The sequence below is a fragment of the Crocodylus siamensis genome, chromosome 5 (assembly GCF_052110815.1).
Source record: "Crocodylus siamensis isolate JL-2025a chromosome 5, ASM5211081v1, whole genome shotgun sequence".
Classification (NCBI taxonomy): Eukaryota; Metazoa; Chordata; order Crocodylia; family Crocodylidae; genus Crocodylus; species Crocodylus siamensis.
The window spans coordinates 142446278-142473282 of NC_143399.1; the positions used below are offsets into that span (position 1 = coordinate 142446278).

At 43.0% G+C, this 27005-nt stretch overlaps 1 protein-coding gene across 4 annotated transcripts in view; it reads right to left on the bottom strand.

Annotated features, from left to right (window-relative positions):
- RARB (retinoic acid receptor beta) overlaps positions 1–27005 on the bottom strand; it is a 533822-nt gene that overhangs the window by 448512 nt on the left and 58305 nt on the right. For 3 of the 4 annotated variants that reach the window (XM_090046513.1, XM_090046519.1, XM_090046514.1), the window contains exon 2: positions 19791–19882. The exons of the other annotated variant lie outside the window; for it this stretch is intronic. The gene's annotated coding sequence lies outside the window, so the exon portion shown is untranslated. The remainder of the gene's footprint in view (positions 1–19790; positions 19883–27005) is intronic. 4 annotated transcript variants of the gene reach the window in all.

The following is a 27005-nucleotide window of genomic DNA, read 5'->3' on the forward strand; positions in this document are numbered from 1 at the left end:
GGCAGTATGCGTCTTCAGCAAGCATTGCATATGGGGGCAAGGAGAGCAGCCCAGCCAGGCAGCCTCTATCGCAGGGATTCCCCGCGCACACATGCAGCTTCCACACTCACTCACTGCCGAGGGAAGCTCTGAGCGGGAGCTGCCTGCCTTCCCTGCCCCCTGCTGTGCAGGTCCCGGGACTCCAGCAGAAGTGGAAGGGAGTCCTGGCCCCTGCTTCCTCAGAGTCCTGGGACCTGTGCAGCAGGAAACTGCATATGCGCTAGGCACAAGATCCCCAGCTCCCCCGCCTGCTACTGTTGGCAGCAGGGGCTGTGCCCCAAGGGGTGGGGGAATGTGTGGGGATTCCCCACACCCCCACACCCTCCCTCACACTCCACAAACCTCACCCACCACAAACCTCACCCACCACACCCTGCCCCCACAACCCCCATATATACACCCCAACATACCCTATTGCCCCCACACAACCACACTCCCCACCCCCACACCCCACCATACACCCCCCCACACACACAACCACACCCACCTCCCACACACAACATACAAGACTTTATGTTTTAGTTATTATGCAGTCACCTCTATATACAGTACACAAACACAAATTATGACAACCATTTTTTGTAATAAAAGTAAAATACATTATAGTAGGTGTTTAACTTTTAGCGTATAATCTGGTTTTTTTCTGGTTCCAAGACAGCAATGTTCCCCTCCCAAAAGAGTATTTTCTCACAGGCAAGGGGGGGGAATTACCGTGGCAAAGGTCAGGGGTTAGGGACGAGACTTCCAGCCCCAAGATGGCGACCAGGAGGTGGGGCAAGTTTCAAGGGGCAGGGCTACCCACGTGGTCCTCAGCAGCTCACCAAAACTCATTAAGAGGCCGTCCAACTGAAATAATTGCCCGCTCCTGCTTCAGGTAAAATAGTTAGGAGTCTCTTCCATAACTACTTGGTCTAGACTAGGACATAACGGATGTGCCTACACATTCATTTAATGTAAAGCAATAAACTCTGAAGCAGTTTGAGCCTAAGTGAACTACTGCTGGGTGCAGTGTCTACATATGCACCCAGGACAGCCACAATTTGAGCTGGGGCGGAGCAGGCCCAGGCTGGCAGGGGGTACAGGAGGTCAGCCCTGGCCTCCAAGTGGCAGCATCAGGTGACAGAGGGACTGGCTGTGGCATGAGGGTGCTAAAAATGCTGAGCTGTGTGGCTAGGCAGTAGGCAAAAATCTGGCCCCAGCTGGCTGTGCTGACCAGGCGTAATTTATACCCACAGTCAGCATCTACATGTGCATTTAATCTCAATAAATTACCCCAGCATACAATAATACGGTCTCCGACTATGGCGTTAATTAATGCTGCCAGACTGGGGCTTTATTTAGTTTACTATGGCCTAATACTAATGCATGTGGAAATGGTGACGCTTTACTCTGCAGCTAATTAATCTATTCAGCAGCTAAGCACATGTGTAGATGTGGCCAATGAGACACTAAGTCATATCACTAAGCAGCACAAACTATATTTGTTTACAGAGCTATAGTACCAGACATATCAGTAAGATCTCAGTCTGCCTGTATTCAATAAACTGAATTATCTTCCCTTCGTGTCCTTTACAACTGAGCATTTTCGCTTCTCTACTCCAAAAGCACCGCACATTAATTAGCTTACTCCACACCTTACTCCTGGAGTAGGTGATTTCTATGGAGTAGTTAACCTCAAAAGCTTGGCATAGTCAGTTCAAATAAGCACTCAAACCTGAAATCTTCTTTAAACTGTACCAAATATCTGTGTCTGTATAATGTGTACATCTAATAAGTTCCTGAGGAAAAAACATACCTTCCCAACCCAAGATTTTGTTACAAAGAGATTCTGGTTCTTTTCAACGAGTAAACTTCTCAAGAGCAATATTTCCTATGGCATTACTGTAATTTCAGATGGAATTAGAAGTGCAGAAACAAAAAAAGTTATCCATACTTTCAAAATACTGGTAACAATGACACAAAGCTAAGTAATTTCTTACTTATTTAAAAAACTGGGATCACTTTATTATCCCACTGAAGTCCTGAAATATATGTAAAAGGAAGTTAAACAGTGGAATGATAATAAAAATATTGCACGCATTCTTGGTGGAAATGAACAGTTATGTTACAAAATAGATCAAGTTTCTCTGTCTCAGAACTATAACTATAATTGAATTAATTTCACCTAATTTGCAGAGTCGTATCAATTATTTAGTAACTAAATGCATTTCCCTTGGAACTTAGGAAAAAAGAAAGAAAAAATATTTCTTTATAGCAGAAAAGTATTTTAAGGGGTAGGAAAATCCATTTCTGTTTCCCTCCTGTTTCTTTAAGGCTTGTCCTACTGGACTCCAGACCAGACATTTTGGATTTGATTCTTCAAGCTGCCCAATCTGCTTAGCTGCAGTTAAGAGCCACCCAATATTCTGGCCCCAGCATGCTAAATCTACCAAGGGCATTTTTAACTTATCACGGACAGAAGTTCCTATGCAGTGGAGAGTTGCTCCATCACACTCCCTCCCTGTCCCCACCAAATTCCTTCTGCCCTCTTACAGGGTGCAGCAGTTTGCAGTAGAAAACTCTATTAATCCACTTTAGGGTCACTATGTTTCATAAAATGATGTAAAGTGAACCAGGTAGGCCAAAGAATCTAGTCTTTTCAAATTATTCCTAAATAAGATATTAAATATTCTAATAGGACAGAACATTTTGGTAAAGTACATACTTCGCTCAGTACAAAGGAAACTCACTTCTCATGTTCCTGCAGTAATATGAGTTTGCTTAATCCTGTTACTACTGTTTTGTCACTTTACTGCAGAATCTGCTGTATATATGTTGAAATCTCAACATCTAGAATATGAAGGACTGACATAAATACTGCACATATTTTGGGAAGCTGAGGCAATCCTGTGTATCTTTCCTATTTCAAAGGCTTGGCAATATTCAATTTCATGAGTTCCGGTCCCATATTTTCAATACCTCCCCCTGGATGATCTCCTTCAAGCTTTTTCTGGGTACCTAGATAGTCTCAAATTTGATTTTGCTGTTCTTATTTTCTTGATTCTTCAAAGATCATTCCAGAAACTCGATTCAATTAGAAGCTTCTGTTAACGTAAGCAATTCATCCTCACACACATCAGAGCTGTTCATTCACCTTTTCTTTAATTTCATTTTGGCTGGCTTTCATTTGAGCCATCTCAATTTTAACCTGTGTAAAAGCTCCATCTACCTTGCTTACTGTTTCTTTGATTTGAAAGATCTCCTCCATTAAGTCCTTAAGCGACAACTCAGTGACCATTTTTGACTCAAGCTGTTTGTCAGGAGAGGTCAACAACTGCCTCGGTCTTTTATTTGCTGGAACAACATTCAAATTGGTTTCAGTGCAACTGTTTTTTGTGCGTGTATGCTGCCATCCTAGCTTTTAAAATAATAACAAATGACCTAATTTTGAACTTAGGTCTTTTTCTTTAACTGCATTATAAAAGGTTGGGAACAATGCAGTTTCACAAGGAAGCTGCCCTGCCCTAGACATATACCCTTGAGTTTGGTTATGTTAGGTCTGCAACATATAAATGTACATTTTCTGCACTTCTATTGCATCTTACGTGCAATGTGATTCACAGATAGTAATTAATGTACTGTCCTAACATACATGTCAGATAGGTAAACATTATTTTTATAAATGAAGACACTAAAGACCAGCTACATACAAAAGGATCTTTCTCCTTTATGTGGAACATACAACACTCAAAGAAAGCTACATACAAAAGGATCTTTCTCCTTTATGTGGAACATACAACACTCAAAGAAAGCTAGCTAATGAATACGTCAGCACGTGAGGTATACTGCCTGCCCGGAGCGAAGATTCAGGATGTGAAGGGGATGCTCCAGTCCATCATCCAGCCCTCCGATTATTACCCCATGGTCCTTGTCCATGTGGGTACTAACGATGCGGCCAGGAGAGCCCCTGATCGCCTGATGGAGGACTACCATGCTCTGGGAGGCGTGCTGAGGGAGATGGGCGCACAGGCGGTCTTCTCTTCCATCCTGCCAGTGAGCGGACGCGGCAGACGTCACGAGTTGTGCATTGCGGAGACCAACTGGAGGCTACAGGAATGGTGCTTCGAGGCGGGCTTTGGCTTCCTCAGCCATGACCGGCACATCGTGATGAGAGACATGCTGGGATGGGATGGGCTCCACCTTTCCCCTAAAGGTAAGCGTGTGTTCTCTTCCAGGTTGGTGAACCTCCTTCGGCGGGCTTTAAACTAGGCTCGTCGGGGGAGGGGGAAGATGAGGGCGGAGGAGACGATGAGATACCAGGCCCAGCAACAGCCAGCGAGCCCAGACCAATGGTCAAAAGGGAGAAACAGGTAAGCGATGGGGGACGGGGCATTGCTGAGACTAGGGGGTCAGTGGGCACAACCGCTGAAGGCCTCAAATGCCTCTACACGAATGCTCGAAGTATGGGGAAGAAGCAGGAGGAACTCGCCCTCCTCCTAGCTGTCACCAGCCCTGACATAGTAGGGATCACAGAAACGTGGTGGGACTCATCGCATGACTGGGCGGTGAGTGTCAAGGGATATAGGCTATACAGGAAGGACAGGATAGGAAGGAAAGGTGGAGGAGTAGCACTCTACATCAAGGAGGAATATACTTCCTCGTTAATTAGCATGGGGGTAGAGGGGGGGCACTCTGAGGTGCTCTGGGTTAGAGTAAAAGGCAGTCCAGGGGAGAGAGACTTAACGGTGGGAGTCTACTATAGACCTCCCAACCAGGGAGAAGAGCTCGACCTGGAATTCTTAGGTCAGCTTACAGAGGCAGTGAGGGCTAAGGATGTGGTCATCATGGGGGACCTGAACTTCCCAGACATCTGCTGGGAGGAGCAGTCAGCCAAGTCTGATCGCTCACGTCGGTTCTTAGCCAGACTGCAGGACCTCCATCTAGCCCAGGAGGTGCACAGTCCCACCAGGGGAGACGCCTTGTTGGACCTAGTGCTGGCCACGGGTGATGACCTGGTGAGGGGGCTGCGGGTGATGGGCCACCTGGGAGACAGTGATCATCGCTTGCTGGAATTCACCATCCAGCGTAAGGTGGCAAAGGGCTGCAGCAAGGCAACAGCCCTAGACTTTAGGAGGGCTGACTTCAACAAGCTAAGGAGGATAGTTGGGGAAGCGCTGAGGACCCAGAGGGGAAGGGAATCAGATGTCGAAGGTGAGTGGTTGCTCCTTAAGGAGACGATCCTCTATGCCCAAAGGAAGGTAATCCCAACAAGGGTTAAAGGGAGCAGGAGGGCACATAAACCCCCATGGCTCACTAAGAGCATCCGGGAATGTCTCCTTGCTAAAAGGGAGGCATATACCCAATGGAGAGATGGGGTCATCGCCAAGAAGGACTATGTTATAGTCGCCCGAGGATGTAGGGGGGCAGTCAGGAGGGCCAAGGCAGAGTTGGAGATAGGACTAGCTTCCCGGATTAAGGACAATAAGAAGTCCTTCTTCAAATACATAGGGGGTAAAAAGAGGGTCCCGGGTAATGTGGGGCCCCTGCAGGACACGATGGGCAACTTAGTCATCACGCCAGATGACAAAGCTAACATATTTAACGATTTCTTTGCCTCTGTCTTCCTAAGTAGGGACCAGTTCAGCCACCTCCCTGCTGGGCCCCCCTCGGGCCCCGAGAGAGACACGCCTGGGCCAAGGGTTAGCGAGGAGTTAGTTAGGGTACTTCTGGAGAGGCTGGACGTGTTCAAGTCCGCTGGTCCGGACGATCTTCACCCTAGGGTTCTACAGGAACTGGCTGAGGTCATTGCGGGACCCCTGGCACGGCTCTATGAGCACTCGTGGTGCTCTGGCGAGGTGCCGGAGGACTGGAAGAGGGCCAATGTGGTCCCTATCTTCAAAAAGGGAAAAAAAGAGGACCCGGGAAATTACAGGCCAGTTAGTCTTACCTCAATCCCGGGTAAGCTCTTTGAAAAAATTATCCTGGCACACATCCAGGAGGGCCTTGCGGGGGAATGCATGCTCAGGGGCAACCAACATGGGTTTATCAGTGGCAGGTCTTGTCAGACCAACCTGGTGGCCTTTTACGATCAGGTCACCAAATCATTAGACGCAGGGGTTGCTGTGGATGTAGTCTTTTTGGACTTCCGGAAGGCTTTCGACACTGTCTCTCACCCTGTCCTCATCAAAAAGCTGGGAGACTGTGGTGTCGATGCCCACACGGTCAAATGGGTCGCCAACTGGTTGGAGGGCCGCACCCAGAGGGTGGTAGTGGATGGGTTCTTCTCGACCTGGAAGGATGTGGGCAGTGGGGTTCCGCAGGGCTCGGTCCTCGGGCCTGCACTGTTCAACATCTTCATCAGTGACTTGGATGAGGGGGTAGAAAGCACCCTGTTCAAGTTTGCTGATGACACTAAGATGTGGGGGGATGTGGGTGCACTAGAAGGGTGCAATAGGCTACAAGCTGACCTTGACAGGTTGCAACGGTGGGTGGATGAGAATAGGATGGGGTTTAACACTGATAAGTGCAAGGTATTGCACATGGGGAGGAAGAACCGGCACCACACTTACAGGTTGGGGAACTCCCCTCTTGCCAGCACGGAGACGGAAAAGGATCTTGGAGTCGTCATTGACTCCACGATGAACATGGGCCGGCAGTGTGGGGAGGCAGTCAAGAAGGCCAATCGTACCCTGTCATGCATCCACAGATGCATCTCGAGCAGGTCCAGGGAGGTGATCCTCCCCCTCTATGCGGCACTGGTCAGGCCGCAGCTGGAGTACTGCGTCCAGTTCTGGGCGCCACACTTCAAGAGGGACGTGGACAATATGGAAAGAGTTCAGAGGAGGGCCACTCGTATGATCAGGGGTCAGCAGGGCAGGCCTTATGAGGATAGGCTACGGGACCTGAACCTGTTTAGCCTCCACAAGAGAAGGCTAAGGGGGGACCTTGTGGCCTGCTACAAACTGGTCAGGGGGGATCAGCAGGTATTGGGGGAGTCCCTGTTCCCCCGTGCGCTGCCAGGAGTGACCAGGAATAACGGTCACAAACTGGCGGAGGGTAAGTTTAGATTAGATATTAGGAGGCGCTACTTCACAGTCAGGGTGGCTAGGGCCTGGAACCAGCTTCCAGGGGAAGTGGTGCAGGCTCCTAGCCTGGGGATTTTTAAAAGGAAGTTAGATGAGCACCTTGCCGGGGTCATCTGACCCCGGTGCTCTTTCCTGCTAAGGCAGGGGGTCGGACTAGATGATCTACCTAGGTCCCTTCCGACTCTAGCTACTATGAAACTATGAAACTATGAATACATCATAATCCTGAAGTTGGAGCTCCCTTGTGAGAAAAGGGGATGTTGATTTTCATAAAGACTCTCTTAATCAAACCGGTATGATACAGCCTATTATCTTGCATTGCTATGAGAAAAAGGAACCAGATGCCCTCATTTAAGTCTTGTCAGCCATGTCCTTGATGTTCCTTTGGAATGGTCTCTAGTCAGGAGTGTAGTTCCAGGATGCCTGGCATGCCACTTCCATTTACGAGTCTACAAAAAGTACCTGGTATTCTGTGTATTGCAATTCTAACCTTTTCTCAGACAAGGTACCAAGAGCTTTAAAAATCCCAACTCTCCAATGTAGCAAATGCCTACTCCTAGCTCTTTCCAGGAGGTTATAAGCCTACTTCATGATTTCAGCCCTTGTGTTCCTTGTAGACTTAATACTCCTTTTATAACTTTTCTCACACTGTAAACAGGGGTCTACCAAACTCAAGGAGGCAGCTGGCTGATTTCACGGACAGATCACACAGCCAGCCACAATATTCACAGGCTGAGTGCAGCGGGGCCTGCCCCCATGCCTCTGATTGACCAAGAGGCCCTGGCTGTCCTGCCCCTTCCTGCAGTTGCCACATGACCCAAAACTGTAGCTTAATTACCCTGATTAAACCCAGGGAAGTCATTAATCCACATGTTATTAAGTGTCAATTAATGGCTTCCCTGGGCTTAATCAGAGTTATTAAGCCACAGTTTCAGGCCATCTTCAAGCAGCAAACTGTGCACTTTTGGCAGACTTGCTGCAAAAGTAAATAAATAAATGAACGTACTGTCAAGGAGAAGAGTGCATGAGAAGCCCTGCTGTCTTGGAGCATGGGGTGTGGGAGAAGGTGGAGGATGAAAGGTGGGGGGTGAGGGGAGGGTGGAGGCAGCCCTGCCCTGCCCCACAACTCCATTCTGTTCTGTCATTTTGCTTAATCCTGCCTCCCTTCCATAGCCCCAATCCTTCATTTGCATGACCCCATCTCTAATGCCACCCTCCCGCTCTTTCCCCCCCACTCGTTCCATCATTTGCTTAACTCCATCCACATTCCACCCCCTCCTTTAGGACCCACTCTGCCCCCCCGCCATTCCATTATTTACATAACCCCACCCCCTGTAGAGACAGCCCTGCCCCACCTCCCCCCGTCTTTACCCTCTCCACTCCATCCTTCCCCCTCCCTCACAACTGTGTTCCCTTCCCCCTTTCTTGTGCTCCAGGAGCATAGGGCTTCCCAAGCGCTTTTCTCCATGCCAGTAGAGAGCCCGCATTTTTTGTGAAGCCAAATCACAATTCAGGTAGGTCCCTAAACTGTAACCATAATGTACCCAGATTTCATCAAGTATCATAAAAGGACACATACTTGAACATGCTCTCTTTTCCTGGTCTTCGGACACAGGAGAAGGTATGGGGAACCCAGACTTATGCAATTCCACCAGGCCTTGGACACTTGTGCAGTTACATCTTACAGCTCTCAGCTGCAGCTCAGCAGTTATCTCCTTGGGCCACCTCCATATATGACTCTGCCCACAGAAGCATCTCTTTTTTTGATTCTGCAATGTGCTAGATTTAAATCTTCTTCTCTACTCTGCTAATTTCACCAGTGTCTCAGTAAATTATTCACTGCTCCAACTTTCTGTCTCCCTGACTTCTGGATTTCCACAGTGAGCCATACAGCACCAGGCTTCTAGAATTCATTTCTCTTGGCCAGGCTAAAGCCAAATGGCTGGCTTCCTTTGCTTTTTTTCTATACTTATAGATGGAGATTTTCCTCTTGATGGGGCCTCCACTCCTTTTGCATAACCCTCAACCTCCTGTTCTAGTACAAGGTTAGGTATCACTGTCAGAAGCTGCAAAGGCAAACCCTCAAATCATTGGATGAAAAAAGAGTCCTTTAAAATGTGGTACTACTGTGATAGAGTACAACATTTTAAAAAAATCATTATTTTAAAAAAAGAATGACAGTTTTAATATCAAATTAAACCCCTGTAAAACTAAACAGAAATCTGTGCTATTTATATATATTTTAAAGTTATTACATTACAGAGTAAGTAGACAGCAGCCTCTATGTAAAAAAAAGTCTACTTCATATTAAAATATCTACTGTTCTAAATTAAAGCTATTTTAAATATCACTATTAGTATCTTAATTTGAATTTCATAAAACTGAAAGGCAAAAATAAAAACACTAGAAATTAAGGCCTCTATCATCTGAGCACTTTTTTACATGTATTGGTTTCAGTAGGTCTACTCGTTTGCTTAAAGTTAGATTCTTAACTTTATCTGAATTAGGATTTTTATTAAAAGCTTTTCTCTCAGCAGCATAAAATTTATCACATCAAAACAAGACTGCTTCAGTGTTAACTATGAAAAGCAATTCAGATTTTCAATACATTACCAAAGGCATTGGGAACTTTTTTTATACAAATTTAAAAAAAAAATTAAATAGCCTTTAACTTAGACTTCCCAGCCAATTATTACAAACCTAAATATGAGATTTTTACAAACATGTTAAGTGACTTGTATGTCTAAGTTCCATTCAAACTATGCAACCTAACAGAGGAGTATAGTCTTCTTGAAGCACCTCAGCTTTCTTGATCTGTGGATGTTTGACGTATCAGAAAGTAGTAGTCCTTATAAATAAAGAATGAACTATCTGCTACCGTGTTGTTGTGTTGTTCTCACAATATGTTCTGCAGCCCTAGACTTGTCTCTAGCATAGATTAGCATCCAAACCGTGAAACTTCCTAACAAGATCAATTTTCATGTAAAATCTGAAAATCTATCACTAGTTAGGGAACTACTCAATACTCATATGAGTACGTTACACAGACGCTTAACAATAGGGCTGGGCTGCAGTGCAGCAAGACACATGGGGGCCTTACCGACTTTTAGATGTCTCCATGCCGCTAGCACACTTAATTGCCTGCATGCAGTGACAGCTGTTATTTTTCCATCCCAGCACCCAGCGCTATTGCCTCAATGGCCCTGCCATAGTTGAGCTACTGAATGCACATCTAGAAGAGAGTAAAGTAGAAGTAATGCATACTTTCAAAAACATTTAACGTCCCCCAAAACCCCTATTTTAAGTTTTTTCTCAATGTTTTCATTTGTTTAAAAAAATCATTTTACTCGTGTTAGTATGACAAATTTGGAAAATTGTACTGTGAATAAAAGGACAGATCAGCTTGATTTTGATTTACACTTCAGCCACTTTTGATTGCCAGAGAAGTAGACAGCAGCCTCTACGTAAAAGAAAATTAGGCTCAGATGAGTATACACCACAGTAAAGTGACACTTCCATGGTAGGAATCCAGAGAAATCCAAAAAGGATGTTGGATTAACGCAGGAGCTGAACTTGGAGAGATGGTGGACCCAGAAGGATTTCAGATTTGTATGTAGCAATGAAATGGGGGAAGGAAAAAAGTAATACATGAGAAATACTGAAGAGTGGGGCTGAGACGCATTATTGTGATGGCACAGAGAAAAGCCATAAACACTGTCTGCCTACCATCAAAAGCAAAGATGACATTTTTTAAAAATAATTATTTTAAAAGTTACTAGAGCTAGAACAGCCATTTTAAGTATCTGACATTTCTGATCTGTATTTACTATATGCAACACCAATTTTACAAAACTGTATGCCAAATCTTACTAGCCAAGCAAAGTGTATGGTGAATTTACTTCATGGTCTGGCTTCCAAGGGCTAATACAATGTTTAGCAGCTGTAGAAAAAAATAAATTTCATGACTGCAACATGTTTTTAAAGAATGGTAAATACAGTATGTTTTTTATTATGTAGCAGAACTTCAGTCACAAACCAAGAATGCAGACCTTTCACCCATTCATTACAGAAAATACTGCTCAAGGGAAATATTTTAAACTGATTTATGTGGTAGACATCGAAAGACAACCCAGTCAAATTGGACAATGTGGCAGATGGTAATGGATTTATGCATATTTATGTAGCATGTATTTACTTGTCGACTTTGTTATCCATCTTTACTCCTTCCCAAAAGTAGACGGTAATTTATAATAACTATGACAGTGTGACTGCCTGACACTCCCTTCTTGGCCCTTTCCTTCGCACAGCTTAGAAAGCAGCATGCTTTGTGAAGCTATTTTAATTGTTTTACAGTTTTATTACAAAACATCCTGTCTGTTACACTTGCTTCCTGAAGCTATCATAACAATGTTAGCTGTTTCTGCTTAAGTCTCCCTCAGGGTATCTGTTTTTACAGATACAATTAAAGTTGGTAAGCAGTTCACCAACATGCTAACATTAATTTGTCTTTTAATTTATTTGACCTTTTACACCAAGCAACTAGCTCATTAATGTAGGAGATGCACATCAAACAAGATTTTATCATTAGCATATATTCTTGCAGTACTGCGCTTTTTTATTCTTGTCTGCCAAAACATTGAGACTCTTAGTTGTGAGATGCTTTTATTTATTCTGAATGGCTTCAGAACTCTTGTGGTATACTTACACAGTATTTAACATAAATAAATGAAATCTATATGGAAAGGGCACGTTTTGATCTTAAAATTCATAACTAAAAAAAAAGGGGGACCTGAGAACAGTATTTCAGACCACGTACTCTAAAATTACTCCAAATGTAATTTTTTTCTGATAACGGTCTACTGATAAAAAACCAAACCAGAAAAATAAGAACCTTTGGTCTACTGTTCAGACAAAAAGGATGTCTTTTCTGAGACTGAAGCTGAATCCACACTTCTGCAACTTAAGCCCATTTCTTCAGTTTCTCCCTCTTCTTAAGAAGATTTGCATAGCATCATGTTCTCCCTCTTGTTAAAAACGTTTGCATAGATAAAGCTTCTGTACCAGTTTAATTAAATCAGTTTTTAAATCTTTGGTAAACTGGTAAATATGTGCATGAGAATAAACTTTTAGTCTGTGATCTGCCAAGAGGTAATATGGCCCTCTTAGCCCAGGAGAAGCCATACTAAAAATCAATAAAATTCTACTGATCTCAGGAACACTCCCTAGTAAATTTGGTGGTAATAATAGGGACATAATAATTTGATGTCTCAGTAATTTGACAGAATAATGGTCCTTGGGTGTTGGAACCATTCAGTCCCAAATACAGGCAAAGAGGGGAAAAGAAGGATGAAAAGGGAAAATGTTAGCCTACAGGTCTAAGTATAATGTATTCAGCAGAGGAAATCAGTCATCTAAAATTAAAGAATATTCTCTGCTAGTCTTTCCATAGGTTTCAAGTCATTTGAAAAAATTAACTTCTGTGTATTCTAAACGTGTGACTCATGTTGCCAAACAAAGCAGTGGCGAGTGGCAATATTAGACAAATAGCTACAGTATGCTACAAACAGAGAAACCGGAGAAGAACTCAAGACAAGAGCAGAGAAAAAAAGGACTGCAAAAAACTATCCAGAAAAAGCAAAAAAGCCAACCAGGTAATAGGCAAACCAAGATGACAAGAAGAATACTATGCAGGGAGTATCAAGATAGCTTTTATTTTTTAATTTTATTGGAGAAGTTAGCACCAGTATAACCATACTAGCCGACTGCCCATCAGGAATGATGGGCGGGGAGAAGAGCGGCTGGGGACAGAGGCCTGCATATCCCGCCCCCCCCCCATCTTCAGAGCTGGGCCTGCTCCCCCTCTCCGCCCCCTCGCCCGCCACTTCGGGGCCAGGGTGCTGGCCTTGCCCCTCCTCCCCACATCCAGTCCGTTTTCATGACTTGCAGTAAGCAGAGGGTATGGGGCCAGCGTCCCCCACCACGCAGAGGGCATGGAGCCAGCATCCCCCCACCATCCATTCCATTGCTGCCACCGCTGCCTGCCAAGGGGATAGGAGGGGTTGGGTTCACTCCCTCCACTGTTGCCCCCGCCACTTCGGGGCCAAAGGCACTCCCCCTATGCCGCCCCTGAGGGGCCAGTAGGGACAGAGCCCAGCATCTGGCCCTGCGCCCCCGTTCCCCTCATCCACCTGTGCCCCCCCAATTTGGGCCCGACCACGTTCCCCCCCGCAGTTCGGACCTGGGGCTGCTCGCCCCCATCCCACTCCACTGTGGTGGCCCCAACACCATTCCTTGCCCCCTCGCACCAGCACCACCTCCTCCACTGAGCGGGGGAGGGGGGCAGCCCTCTCTCCCCACCATCATGGCAGTGTTCTGCCACCTGTTGTCCCTACTACTTTATTCATACTGTGATTGGCTGCTGAGACAGCTAATCAGAATGTGAATGAAGCATTATGGGCAGGCAGACCAAGGCTTTTATATATATATAGAATTAATTAGAGGTGCACTGATACATCAGTCCATACTGTATCAGCACCAATAAAAGGAAAATTGACATTATCGGCAATCAGCTTTTTTGGCTGATGTGGCCAATAATGTTGTTGATAAATGTCACATGCATGCCCACAGCCACAGCATACACTCAGTCAGGAGTGTAGCCCAGCAGCTTAGAGAGCAGCGTTCAGCCGGTAAGTCTATGGCAGGGAAAGGGGTATGGGGAAGGGAAGGAGCGCGTGGAGAGAGGGGCCAAATCAAGGCCTCTGCGGGGCCTCTGCGGGGAGGGAGTGGGACTGAGACAAGGACAAGGGCAGAAGCAGGCACTGCCCAGCAGGGGCAGGGCATGAGATGGAGCTGGTGGTTCATCCGGGGGGGGGACAGGGAGGGGAGAGGTGGTTCCCACCCCTAACATTAATATAGTTACAGTAAGTAAACCTTTCATATAGCTTAGCTGCACCAATATGGAGCTTACAATAATGCAGCTTACTCCAGTAATTTATAGAAAAGTTGCTTTGTATCAGGGAAGTAAAGTACTAACATTACATCAATGTTGTGATACTATTGCCACTTAAATGTTTTTCATAGAGGATCATAGGAAAGTAGGGCTAAAAGGGACTGCACATGATCATCTAGTCCAGCTTCTTTCTCAAGGCAGGATCATACCTGACTAAACCACTCCACCCAAGTGCCTGTCTAACCTGCTCTTGTAAGCATCCAAAGATACCACAACTTTTCCACGTAGCCTGCTTCAATGTTTGACCATCCTCACAGTCAGAAAATTCCTCCTTATCTCAAACCTAAATTTCTGCTGAAGCTTGAGACCAGTGCTCCTAGGCCTGTCCCTCACGGTCACAGAGAAAAGCCCATCTCCAACCTTTGTATAAATGCCTGTCAGGTACTTGAAAACTGTTCTCAAATCCCCCATCTCTTCTCCAGACTAAATAACTATAGCTCTTTCAGCCTTTCCTTATAAGTCATGCTTCCCAGGCCTCTAATTATTTTATTGCTCTGCACTGGTCTACTGTAACTGTCAGGTCCTTCTCTGCAGCCTAGCCAGTCACTCTCAAGTCTGTATTTCAATAAGAATTATTCCACCCTAAGCGCATGACTTTGCACTTGTTTTCGTTGAATCTCATCTGATGGACTGTGGATCAATTCTCCACTCTATACAAGTTGTTCTGGATGCTAGCCCTACCTTCCAGAATATATGAAACTCCACCCAACTTGTCTGAAAATTTGCTACGTGTGTACTCGATCCTATCACCCAAATCATTAATGAAATATTAAACAATTCTGGGCCCAAGAGTGATGCCTGGTGAACCTCACTTCATACCTTCTCCCAGGTAGACATTGAGCCATTGAGGGCTACTCACTGAGTACAATGATCCAACCAATTATGAGTTCAGCTTAACAATACTTTTAACTAGTCTGTATTTCCTTGGCTGGTTAATAATCATGTCATGAGAAACAGTGTAAAAAGCCTTGCTAAATTCAAGGTGCATCACATCCACTGCTCTCCCCCATCTACAGAGCCTGTCACCCTTATCATAGAAGGAAATCAGGTTGGTTGGGCATGACTTGCTCTGGTGAATCCATGCTGGCTGTTCCTGATCACCTTATTCTTCTCCAGGTGCTTTACAGTAGATTCCTTGAGGACCTGCTCCCCAATCTAGGTATTGAAGTCAAGCTGACTGGTCTGTAGTTCCCCGGATCCTTCCTTCTTCCCTTTCTTAACGATGGGCACTAGGGGTGCACCAATAAAGATTTTCTTGGGCAATATTGACAGTCAATGATTTACCAACCATATCAGCGGATGCCAATCTGATAAGCAATATTTAGTAATAGTGTAAGGCATTTTAAACTACTGACATAAACCTTTTTTTGTGTTTGTTTTGCATTTATAACACACATATATACCTCCTGACTGCTCCAGTACTCAATGAGGAAGGAGGTGACTGCCTTATTCTCATGCATGTCGTCCCCTCATTCACGGCTCCTACCGACTGCCCTGCTCCCTGTGCAGCCTGTGCTGCTATATTAGGCAGCTGAGGCAAACCCTTGTGTGTACAGCAGTGCTGGGTATGTTTAGAGCCCCACTGCTGGAGCCAGAGGGCCATGCTCAGGCAAGCTCCCATGGCCACCAGGGAAAAGCCACCTTTGCAAAAGGGCCCAGTTGGTGCCTGGCAGATCAGAATGTCCCTAGCATGATGCCTTACCCGCCCCACACACACAGAGCCCAATGTCTCTGCAGGAGTCCCAGTGCTCAGGCCCCTGCTGCTTGTGTAGCATTGCCATGACAGTGGCAGCAGAAGTCGGTCACAGTCCCTTGGCTGCTGAGCACGGTGCCCTGTGACTTCTCCCTGGTACCCCTCCCACTGCTCACCAGAACCTGTAGTCTGCCACAGACTCAGGCGGTCGCAGGGGTGCAGACCAGACTACAGCCACCAAGGTGTACTGGGCATGCAGCCATAATTATTAGCTACAATGACCAAGAAAAGCCGATAGCCAATAACATCATTTGTCATTTTATCGCTGCCAATCCAAAAGCCAACCAATATATTGGTGCATCCCTAATGGGCACTGTATTTGCCCTTTTCCCGGACCTCATGCAGCCTCCATAAATTCTCAAAGAAGCTCGCCAATGGCTCTGAAATTACTTCACCCAATTTGTTTAGTACCTTAGGGTGCATCCCATCCAGCCCTGACAACTTAAAAGCAACTAGCTTCTCTAAGTAATCCCTAACCTGTTCTTCTACTACTCCAGAAGTTTGTCTCCTTCCCTATTTTGCTGCCAAATGTATTCATCATCTGGTCATTGCCCCTATTTGTGAAGACTGAAGTAAAAAGGACCTTAAATACTTCAGCCTTCTCTGCATCACCTGTAACTAGAATGCCTTCCACATTTTGTTTCTCTGGTCTTCCTCTTACTTTTGACATACTTGTAGAAACCCTTATTGCTTTTTATGTTCCTTGCCACCTGCATCTCAAATCTGGTCTTGGCTTTCATAATTTTGTCCCTGAATGCCTGTGCAATATGCTCAGTGTCCTCCCTAGTACTAAGACCAAGTTTTCACTTTTTATAGGATTCATTTTTGTGTTTCAACTAATTGAAATTACTTCTGTCTAGACAGGCTGGTCTCCTGTTCCACTCACCATTCTTCTGTTGCATCAAAATAGCTTACTCCTGAGCCCGTAAGAGGGCCTCCTTAAAGTATAGCCAGCTCTTCTGAACTCCTTTACCCCTCAGACCTGTGCCCCAGAGGAACCTGCCCACCAGTTCCCTGAGTTGCTTGACATCTGCCTTTTTAAAAAATCCAGTGTCCCTACCCTGCTGTCCTCCTTCCTCCCTCCCCTTGAACTCTATCATTTCATGGTCCCTATCATACAAGTTTCCACCTTCACATTATCAACCAATTCCTCCCTGTCTGTGAGCAGTAAGGCAAGAAGAGCTAGGCTTCTGTATATGGGTTCCACTACACTGTATTTTTCCTCTAGCATGCATTCATCTAAAAAAACAAATTAAACAACACAGCCAAATTCCTAATCAAAAGCTGTCTACTAAAACTCAAATGTATTGGCCCTTCCCCCTACTCTGCTTGTTAAAAAGGGCTGCATCATAAATGGTCTGAAGATAAGCAAAGGTTCCTGAAAATAAACCAAAGTACCCAGTTCTGCCAGTTCCACAAACGTGAGAAACATCATTGTTAAGCAAAGATGCATCGAAATCCAGAACAGAGAGGAAAACAGTTGTGAAAATATGTTTATCTGCTTCTTGTTCACGGATCAAGCTATATAAAAGAGCATTTCCCAGAAACAGAAGCCCTCTGCTGGTCAAGATTTTATTTTACAAAGTGATTTAAAACAATTAAATTACTGTAACTGTGTTTTCCTTATTTTGAAGCAAGCCACTAACCAATCATACACTGATTTTTTTTAATGAGAAAAATAAATAAATCAATTATAGACAACTCACTAAAATAAGTAAAGGAAATAAGTGAGTTTTGTTTCTGATTACTAACTATATAGTTTGCTTTCTTCCCCACAAGCATAGTATTCACCCTTTGGCAAAACTTACCTGCAATTTGCTTTTGAAAAATACCATAGCTCTGAACAATCCTGAACAAATACACAGTTAAAGAACATTTCTGCCTCTTTTCTTGCAGGAATGGCAAGAACAATTCAAAAAAGCATGTTACTGAGGTTTGCAGGTTCATTGCTCTAATATTTACATTTTATTAATTTATTATTTCCTATTTTAAATGTATTTGACTTGCCAACATTATTTTTAGGAATAACACTGTAATAAATTAACTTATTTTCCAAAGCTGCTTGGGCATCTAGTTCCAAAATTGCAAACTGTGTTGTTCTTTGGCTACTCTAGCAGCCATGCTCAGGGACTGCAGGATTAAGATCATATGTAACACCCCAAGTTGCTATGCAAATAAAAGCAAAATACCTGTTTAAATAGGAATATTTTATAACAACAACATTAAAATATAAATCTTAAATCTCAATCTCTGTTCAACCAAGGGTCAAATCCAGTCATTATTTGTGAGCCTTATCCAGAAGAGAAAATTGTGAAAAATGAAAAGGCATTGACTAGACAGGGCCCATGGCCAAGACACAGCTAAGATAGTGCCTAGGGACAACAATCAAGAGAATCAGAGTCTACAATCAAATGTTCCAGTACTGTTTTGAGAAGAATGCAGGTGGCAAAGCCCACATAATTTTCATTTCAAGATCAGAGTCTAGGTTATAAGAAGATACAGAAATATTTTTATCTTCTTCATATAGTTTGGCCCAGAGCTCTGCTGCTAAGCAATGTTTGGCATCTTTGTATCTAGCTGATGAAAAGAAATAAATAAAAATATATTAATAAAAATATCCAATATAGTATAAAGTACAATTTTTCATACAGGTATTCTGCCTTATGGTAGACCCAGAATATTTTTAAATCCACACTAACAATGGAATAGTAACTCAATGAATTATACAGTAAGTATACAAAGAAAAAACCTATATTGAAATAAAGAACTTCACCATTTACGTTGAAAGGTGGCAAGTTACTTTCAGCCAAAATAATTCATGAAGCTAAAATAACCCACACCAGCAAAAGAGGACCAAGACACGACAGAGCAAAGCAGTTAAGCACATGATCAGTCACATCAAAATAATCGTTGGATCATGGCCCTGTGTATACTTTACACAACTATCTGGAAGCTACCTTTATAAAACATCAAAACAAAAGGAATGTATTACAGGGCTCCAGTCAGTCAGCACTTACTGAAGTACCTAACTGTAGTTCACAGCATATGATGTTTCCATCAGTAATAATTATTAAACTAAATCTATTAATACAAGTTGTGATCTGCCTGAAGAAGCGCTAAAAAAGAAAATATCTCTGCCTTTAAATTTGCAACTCTGGGGAAAAATTTCTAATCCATCTACTCTTACACAAATCTTTAATAACCAATCAATATTAACATTCATTTTTCAATATCAACCAGTAGCTTACTACTTGTAAGTGCCTTACAAACAAGTAAGGCACATTCTGTATCCCAATGAATAGACAAAATAGTGCAAGATAGACAACAACTAGAATGTGAAAAGGTCCATATCTTACTTCACATACACATCTACATGCTCACTCAAAAACTATTTTAAAGGAACATTAAGGTTGCAAAGGTACACACTCAAAACTTAGAAAATGTTAAGTTAATGTTACCTGTGCAGCTTTCATTGGCTTCTTCATGTATCTGAATTAATGCTACAATATAGCTGCATAAATGCATGCTATTTTTTCCATTAGACTCCATCCCTCACTCAGTACACTGAATGGACAATGCTTACATAATGGGCAGGTTTTCAATATTTTATTTTCTCCTCACAAGTCAATCTACAGCCCTAAGCATTCTTTACAGCACACTGCTCAAGACACTGCCTAGAAGACAAAATTAGTCCTTTCACAGGCTGTTCTATGGCTTCCTTGCTAGGTCATCCAAATTCTTCATAAGCATATTTAATCTCCCAAATTCCTGAGGTGAGGTTGTGCTACTATCCCTGTTTTACAGACCAGGAACTGAGTCACTGAGAAACTAAGGTCAAAAGTACCCACTAATAGAAAGTGTTCCATTTGAGATGCTTAGGAAGAATACTTGGCCTTGTATATATAGCGCTGTATGTATAAGTTACCATCGCAGTTCCCGCTGACTTCCAAGTGTGAGTGCTCAGCATTTCTGCAGATCAAACCCCATGGTCTCAAGGCAGGCACCTAGAAAATGTACCTATGAAAAGTAATGGTTTAAGTTATTTGCATAGCAACACATATGGACTCAATAGCAAAGACAAGGATAGGATTCAATGCTTCAGGGCAGCATTCAACTGCCTCAACTGTAAGTCTACCCTCCCTCTGCCTGCAATCTCCTGCCTCATTTCAACATTCCTTTTCCAATTTCTTCAGTAAATAAAGGCAGGGTCCTACAGATAAGATTCACCCTCATTACATAGCTATGATCCATCTCCCAAGGAGATTAATCATTTGCACAGAACAAGACAAAGATCTTGTGGAAAAAAACAACAATTGCTCATGTAATAAGGGACCAGAATATAACATACACACACCAGACAATGGAATAATAAGGTTGCACAGACAACTTTAATACTGTCAATCATGGAGTGACCTTTGCAACCTTATAGTGTTCTCTGAATGTGGTTGTCAGGGTGTGTGTAATAATTCCCTACAGTTTTTTTTTTAAAGAAAACTGATTAAATATAAATTCCACTGTATGGAATCATATTAACAGTCACATGGGTCATCAAGGCTAGGGACAGACATTACACATAAACTGGTTTAAGTGATCAGAAACTGGTTTAAACCTGTAACAGAACAGAAACACAGTGCACATAAACCAGTTTCAAAATGTCTGAAACTGATTTCGGTCAAACCGGTTTATGAAGCTTCTGTTCCAGACCCCTTCCTAGTTCAAGTTAAATCACAGTCCCCCAGCACCCCAGCTTGCTTTGCAGCCCTGAGCCAGGCTGTGTTGTCTCCTCTAGAGAGCACAGCTGCCCCCCCCCTCTGCTCCCTAGATGAAACAGTGGGGGCTGGCTGACAAGGAGGTGCAGGGAGCAAGCCCAGACGGGGATGCAGCTCAGTCTGTAAGGATGGGGGGGACTGCCCCCCCAAGGCAAACCTTGGCTGTGGGCTGTGAGTTGGAGGGAGGGGGGGGTTAAACACCCTTCCCCCACTCAAACTTACTGCTGGCTGCAACTGTGGGCTACAAATCCCAGAGACACCTAGAAACAGGAAGAGGAAGTGATGAGCAACACTGCAGAGTCCTGGCGCCATGAGTTTGGACTGCAAATCCCAGAGACCTTGGGGGCAGCAGGAAGAGGAAGTGAACACAACCCATGCTGGCTACATGCCAGAGAGCTGTGAGCCACTGTAGGCATGTGGTTGCATTTCTGAATCAAAGGTATAGGTCTGTTCACTTCTGTTTCAATTTAATCTGTGCAGCTTAGACTGACCTGCAAAGACTGAATCAATTCAGCCTCAGGCTTTTTGTTAATCTGTACTTAGCCCAGGAGAATGAGAATGTTGAGATTCACTGCAGAAACTTCTGTTACTTCAGCTAAGGGAAAGCTTGATAGCAATGAAGAAGAGGTGACAAGAGACTTTATCAATGGCTTTTACAGACATTTCCTGATAGCAGAGAAATGGTGAGACAGAAGAAGCTTGGTTCCATTCTCAGCCTTTGAGGAGACTCTAGAGGAACAATTTCTTCTGCCAATTCCTCCCATGCTTCTTCCCCTTTCCCCTGTCTTCTGCAACCTCTCAGTTAGTCCAAGTCTTCCACCCACACTCCCACTTATAAACTACAGTCTTACTCCCAGAGAACCAGCTCCTTACTCTACCAGTCCCAGCTCATCCTCTCACCCCCTTCCCAACCTCTGGCCTTTTTATTTAATCCACATGACTCCTAATACCACTGTTTCCTATAACTTTTCTGGTATGCACCTACAGCCAGTTCCACAAAGTTACTACACCTAGATGGGCTTACATTTTCCCTAGTAAATCCAGAACTGATAATACAAATCAATGATGTCTTCTAAAAGGTCTCCAAACACTCGGGGCCAGATTAACCCTTTAGTGAGCCCTAGACAACCACATTCATGGTCCCCGGGCTGGTCAAGACCCCCCCCACACACACCCTGGCACTGCTTTCTGTGGAGAGTACGGCTCAGAGCCAGCCACCGCCACCATGGACAGGCCAGCAAAGGACAGGGGAGGAGAGGGGAAAGGTGGGGAAGGGAAGGGTTCTGAGTCAGGCACCAGCAGCACCCCTGTGCTGCTACCTGTGGGAAGCAGGGCTCAGAGCTGGCCACCACCACCACGGTTAGGCCAGCAGGGAAAAGGGAAAGAAAGAGGATGGGGCCATTCATCCCGTCACTGTGTAGGGAAGGACCAGGCCCCCCCTGCAGCTCAGGGCACTATGAATGTGCCTAGTTTGCCTATGCATTAATCCGGCCCTACTCACACCCACTTTCACAGATAAGATGGACCAGAATTTTTATCACTGGATACTACCATACAAACTACATGGCATTCACTTTACTAAATACTTTCTTTTATCATGAGTGCTCTTTAATAATCAGCTCTTTCACTTCCTACAGAAGGTAATGTGAGTTGAGGACACTTAGGAATATGCTGAAGAACTGGATCCCAAGCCATTTTGTATAAAAGGATACTTGGCCACTTGAAATAATTTCACTTTACAGTGCTAAACTAAATGAATCCTATTGAAATTTGATGCACAGACTTTCATACTATGCATACTGTAATCTATTTATTTATTTTTAAATAAATCATATGACACACCACATTCACTAGAGGTTAGATTGGGTTATACTCCTTCCATAAAATCTCTCCCAACTATAACTTGATACTTAACTAAGGCATAGTGAAGTTTCATGTTCAATTCAGCTTATCACTTGATGGTTCTATCACAGTATTTCTGTAATACAATACCACAGATGTCTTGTCCTTATTTACAAAAAATGGGATGATTAAAAATATTAGCTCCTTACAGTTAACAGAATACTGAGCTTCGGAGATCTAGGGTGAAAAGGTCATTTTACCATCACTCTGGTGGTGTAAAATGGCCCAAAAAGTTCACTGAAATATCACCAATTCCCCATCCAGGCCCCTTTAAGTGAGAAATCAGACACTTTACTCTGGCAATAACCAAAGATGAATGATATTTTTAATGATAAGTTGTAGTCACTCTGCCTAGTTGTACATCTATCATACTATGACTAGCAGTACTGCAAAATCAAACTTACTACAAAATTTGGAACAACTTTCAAATACGCACCATTAACCATAGGCTTTTATTCATAAAGATAGAACCTTGATCTATAACCTTAATCCTCACATAGTTCTCATTCACTTCAATAAGAATCCTTGAGGAACAGCATATTTCTCAAAGTCAGTAAGGATAACAGAATCTGACCCAGTAAAGTGCACTATCATCCAAAGATCTTAGGCTGTAAGAGAACACATGATGTATTAACAGTATTAAATTGTTACTGTATTAACATTTAACTAGGTTTAAGCAGTAGATGTCAAAAAGTGTATGTTAGCCTCAGGCACAGGAGAGAGAGAACACACAGAAAAGGAATAATTTGTGGTGACCTGGTGGCTACACAGTCAAAGCATTAACCGCAGGGCCTCGTATCAACCTCAATAAGTTTCACAACAGGCACCAGGGATAAGGTGAGAAGAGAGACATGAGATACAGAAGGTAAAAAAAAAAAAAAAAGAAAGATGTAACATGTAATAAGATAAAAAAATAAAAAAGCAATATAGGTAGAGCAAGTTATGTTCTATTCTATAGAAAGTCATCTGTCAAAACACTATGCAAAAATGTAAATACATATTAAGAAAAAAGGATATTATTTAATACTACAATCAGCATCCTAAATTTATGCAGCAATTGACAGACCAAACAGTCTCCCTCTCCAAACCAACTAGAAGGATGAATATATGCAGTTATTGAAAATAGGTATCCTCACAGAGGCATAAAGACTCCCCCAGCTCACAACTTACATGTGTAGCAAAGACCCTGTTCCCCCTTGAAGCATGTGGGCAAAGAGGACTGGGAAAGTTTTGTCATTCCCCAAAAAGAGGTGTGAAGCAAGAAAACCGAACTTCAAAGAACTTCAAACTTCAAAACCCAGCACAATTCAGCGATATTCCTAAAATAATGGAGTTTACATCCTTTCATGACCAGGGGTTTTTTTTACAATCAAGCATATACATACATACATCCAGGATTCAATTTACATCCAAGCCTCTTTATAACCCTTTGGCTTAAATGACATTTACACCTATTTTAAGGTTTCTTTACACTACTTAGTACCAAGGACATTACACTAAATATATCGGTAGTTGTCAAATAATCTAATCTTTAGAAATGCAGCACATCCAAAGGATAATCATTTTCTCTTCATAGTTTGTTCAGCTGTTTGTCTAAGAACCCATACCATTCTCTAATCTGATCATGTCCCCCTTTCCCTGTATTTTTCTTTCCGTCTTCCCTGTTCCACACAGTCTAACTGCAACAGAGATAGACATGATTTCCTTTCCTCTCCTTTCCCTTCCTATATAGGCCTTTCAAACCCATTTTTATATCTCCTATTTTTATATCTCCTATGAACTCAATTTTCTCTGTCATCTCACTTTACTGTCTTCCCATTCCCCCACCCCTACCCTAATACTTCCAGGTGACAGAAAATGCATTTTATGAAATTGTCACCTGCACTGAAAAAAACGCTATGTTGTTAATAAATAACGACACCAAAAACAAAATTTCTGTGTGTGCAGATGACATGTAGGCACTGGGAGTTTTGCCAAAGTAAGGTCTATAGCATTAGATCACAAGTAATTAAGAACCTTTTTTCCTTGAAATTCTCTATGGATTTAATTTTCATCATGTTTTTTAAAGAAGACATCTCTGTAGTAATCTTTTGGACCATCAACAATATTAAAGTGCAGCACATAATATTTATATGATAACAATATATTACAAATTGATCCTGAGGGCGGGAACAGTAATTTTGCTGTCTACACAAACCACCTCTAAGTGCAGTTAAAAAATCATTTCACAAGCTCAAAGTATATAATAAAATAAAGGTAATAAGCATGACTGAAACAGAGGGAAAAATCATCTTCTTGTAATATACCTTACTATTGAGTGTCTTAAATCTGCAGCTGTACAGATTTTGAAATTTGAAGAGGTTTCTTCATTTAAAACGAAAAAAATCCATTATTTATTGACAAAGATAGGCTGTTTCACTTGCAAAAATTGTACAACATACTGTGATAGGACGTAGAAGTATAAAACATACTTACACGGCACTGTAAAGTTTAAAAAATAGTTTAATTTGACTGTGAAATGCTAGTTATGGTGATTGGTATTATGACAGAACAGATCACTGTCATATACATCTTCATACTGGTACAACTGCTCCTACCTATTTTCTACTGCTCGCCACCCTGTGTTGCTGGTACTAGCAAATGAATACTTAAAATTAAGTTCGGTAAACTGAGAAAGGATTTCCTATAAAATAATTACTTGAACTGGACTCATAAGCCATGGCTACTTTCCCATTCATAATTAAACAGTACTCATCTTTCACAGATGATGCATCTTAGAGTCAATCATGCAGAGAAATATTTAGGTAATATTATTACTAATCATTTCATAATTCCATTCTCTAAATGTTTGATAAGAAAAAAAGAAAACCATTGTAGTTCTGGTCCCAGTTCTGGAAGCAGAAAGCACAGCTTTAATTAATTAGAAAATTATTCAATACTTTAAATAACTCTCTCTCCATGCTTGTTTAAGCAGATAAGCAAATAAAAACAATTTAGCATAGTGTCATCTTCTCTTAGCAAAAGAGAAACACAATATATAGTATCTCCCTGCACTCAGCACGAATAAAGAACTGAAGCTCTAACCAATCAATTGTAAATTCATCCATTTGCAATCCCATATAGTGTGATCTCAGTAGACTTTCTGAGAAGGAAGAAGGAAACTAGATTTTTTATTTTCCTTAGACTAATTACTGTTACACCTGGTAGTGGCAACAGAGCCTAAGCTTCACAAGCTAAGTGTAAGCTACAATTCTAAGAGCCCAATTCTCTCACTGGAAAATACAAGTGACTTCAGTGGAACTTGCTCATATCCTGCTGTGGGAAATAAGGGCCCCAAGTAATTAAATATATCTCAACATTAAATTGGTTCATAAAAGCTAACTGTAAGCGAGTAGCATCCCAGTCTTGCATCTGATTTTGTTTATGCACTTCAAATAGTGCCCAAATTAAAGCCAAGCCTACATTAAAAGGGGCTGCTAGTAGAGCAGACTGCCCTATAGGCTAGGGACAGACATTACACACAAACCAGTTTAAGTGATCAGAACCTGGTTTAAACCTGTAACAGACCAGATGTTCAGTGCACATAAACCAGTCTGAAAATGGCTGAAACCAGTTTAAGATAAACCTGGTTGTATGGATCAAAACCATCATCAGCTTAACTGATTTGGGTAAAACTGGTTTATGCAATGGCTGTCCCATACCTCTTTGCTGATTTAAGTTAAACCAGACATCCCCAGCTTCATGGCATGTTCTCTGGGCTGCGAATGGCTCTCTGCTCCACAGCAGGGCTAGCCTCTACCCCGTGCTCCCTGGCCAGAGCTCAACACAGAAATTTGCAGGCATAAACTGTCTGTCTGGCCTCTCCCTGCTAAGCAGGGATTATTCCGCCACCCCCCTGTCTGTACAGACACCTCAGCATTAGCTAGCAGACCACATGCTGGCTACGGTCCCTGCTGTGGGAGACAACAAAGGTGGACAGGCTTTTGGAGCTAATCAACAGGTAGCTTAATGTTCTTCCTTGGAAAAGCTGTTTAAGACAAGCTTGGAGAGAGGTTGTATTTTTTTAATGGGTTGATAAACACTGAGTTAGAGGTGATAAACATTCCCTGCTGGGGGTTTGGGGGAAATAATCAGAGAGTCCTGCCAGGGTCTGGTCACGCCCCTTGCAGCTCAGCTCTATAAAGTGAAGGGAGGGTTGCTCTAGTGCCCCCCGGCTTCTAGCCTGAGCCACTGCAGGCACATGCCTGCATTTCTAGAATGAAAAGGGAATGTCTATCCAACTCCAAATCAGTTCAAGCTTTGCAGGTTAGACTAACCTGCAAAGATTGAATCAATTCAGGCTCAAGCTTTCTGACATATTTTATAACACTTCCAAAAACAAGATAAGCAAAGCAAACACACCCTTATGCTGTTATAAATGGTGCTGCCAAATCTGCTGCTCTACTCTCTGCTCCATGCCCTATTTGCAG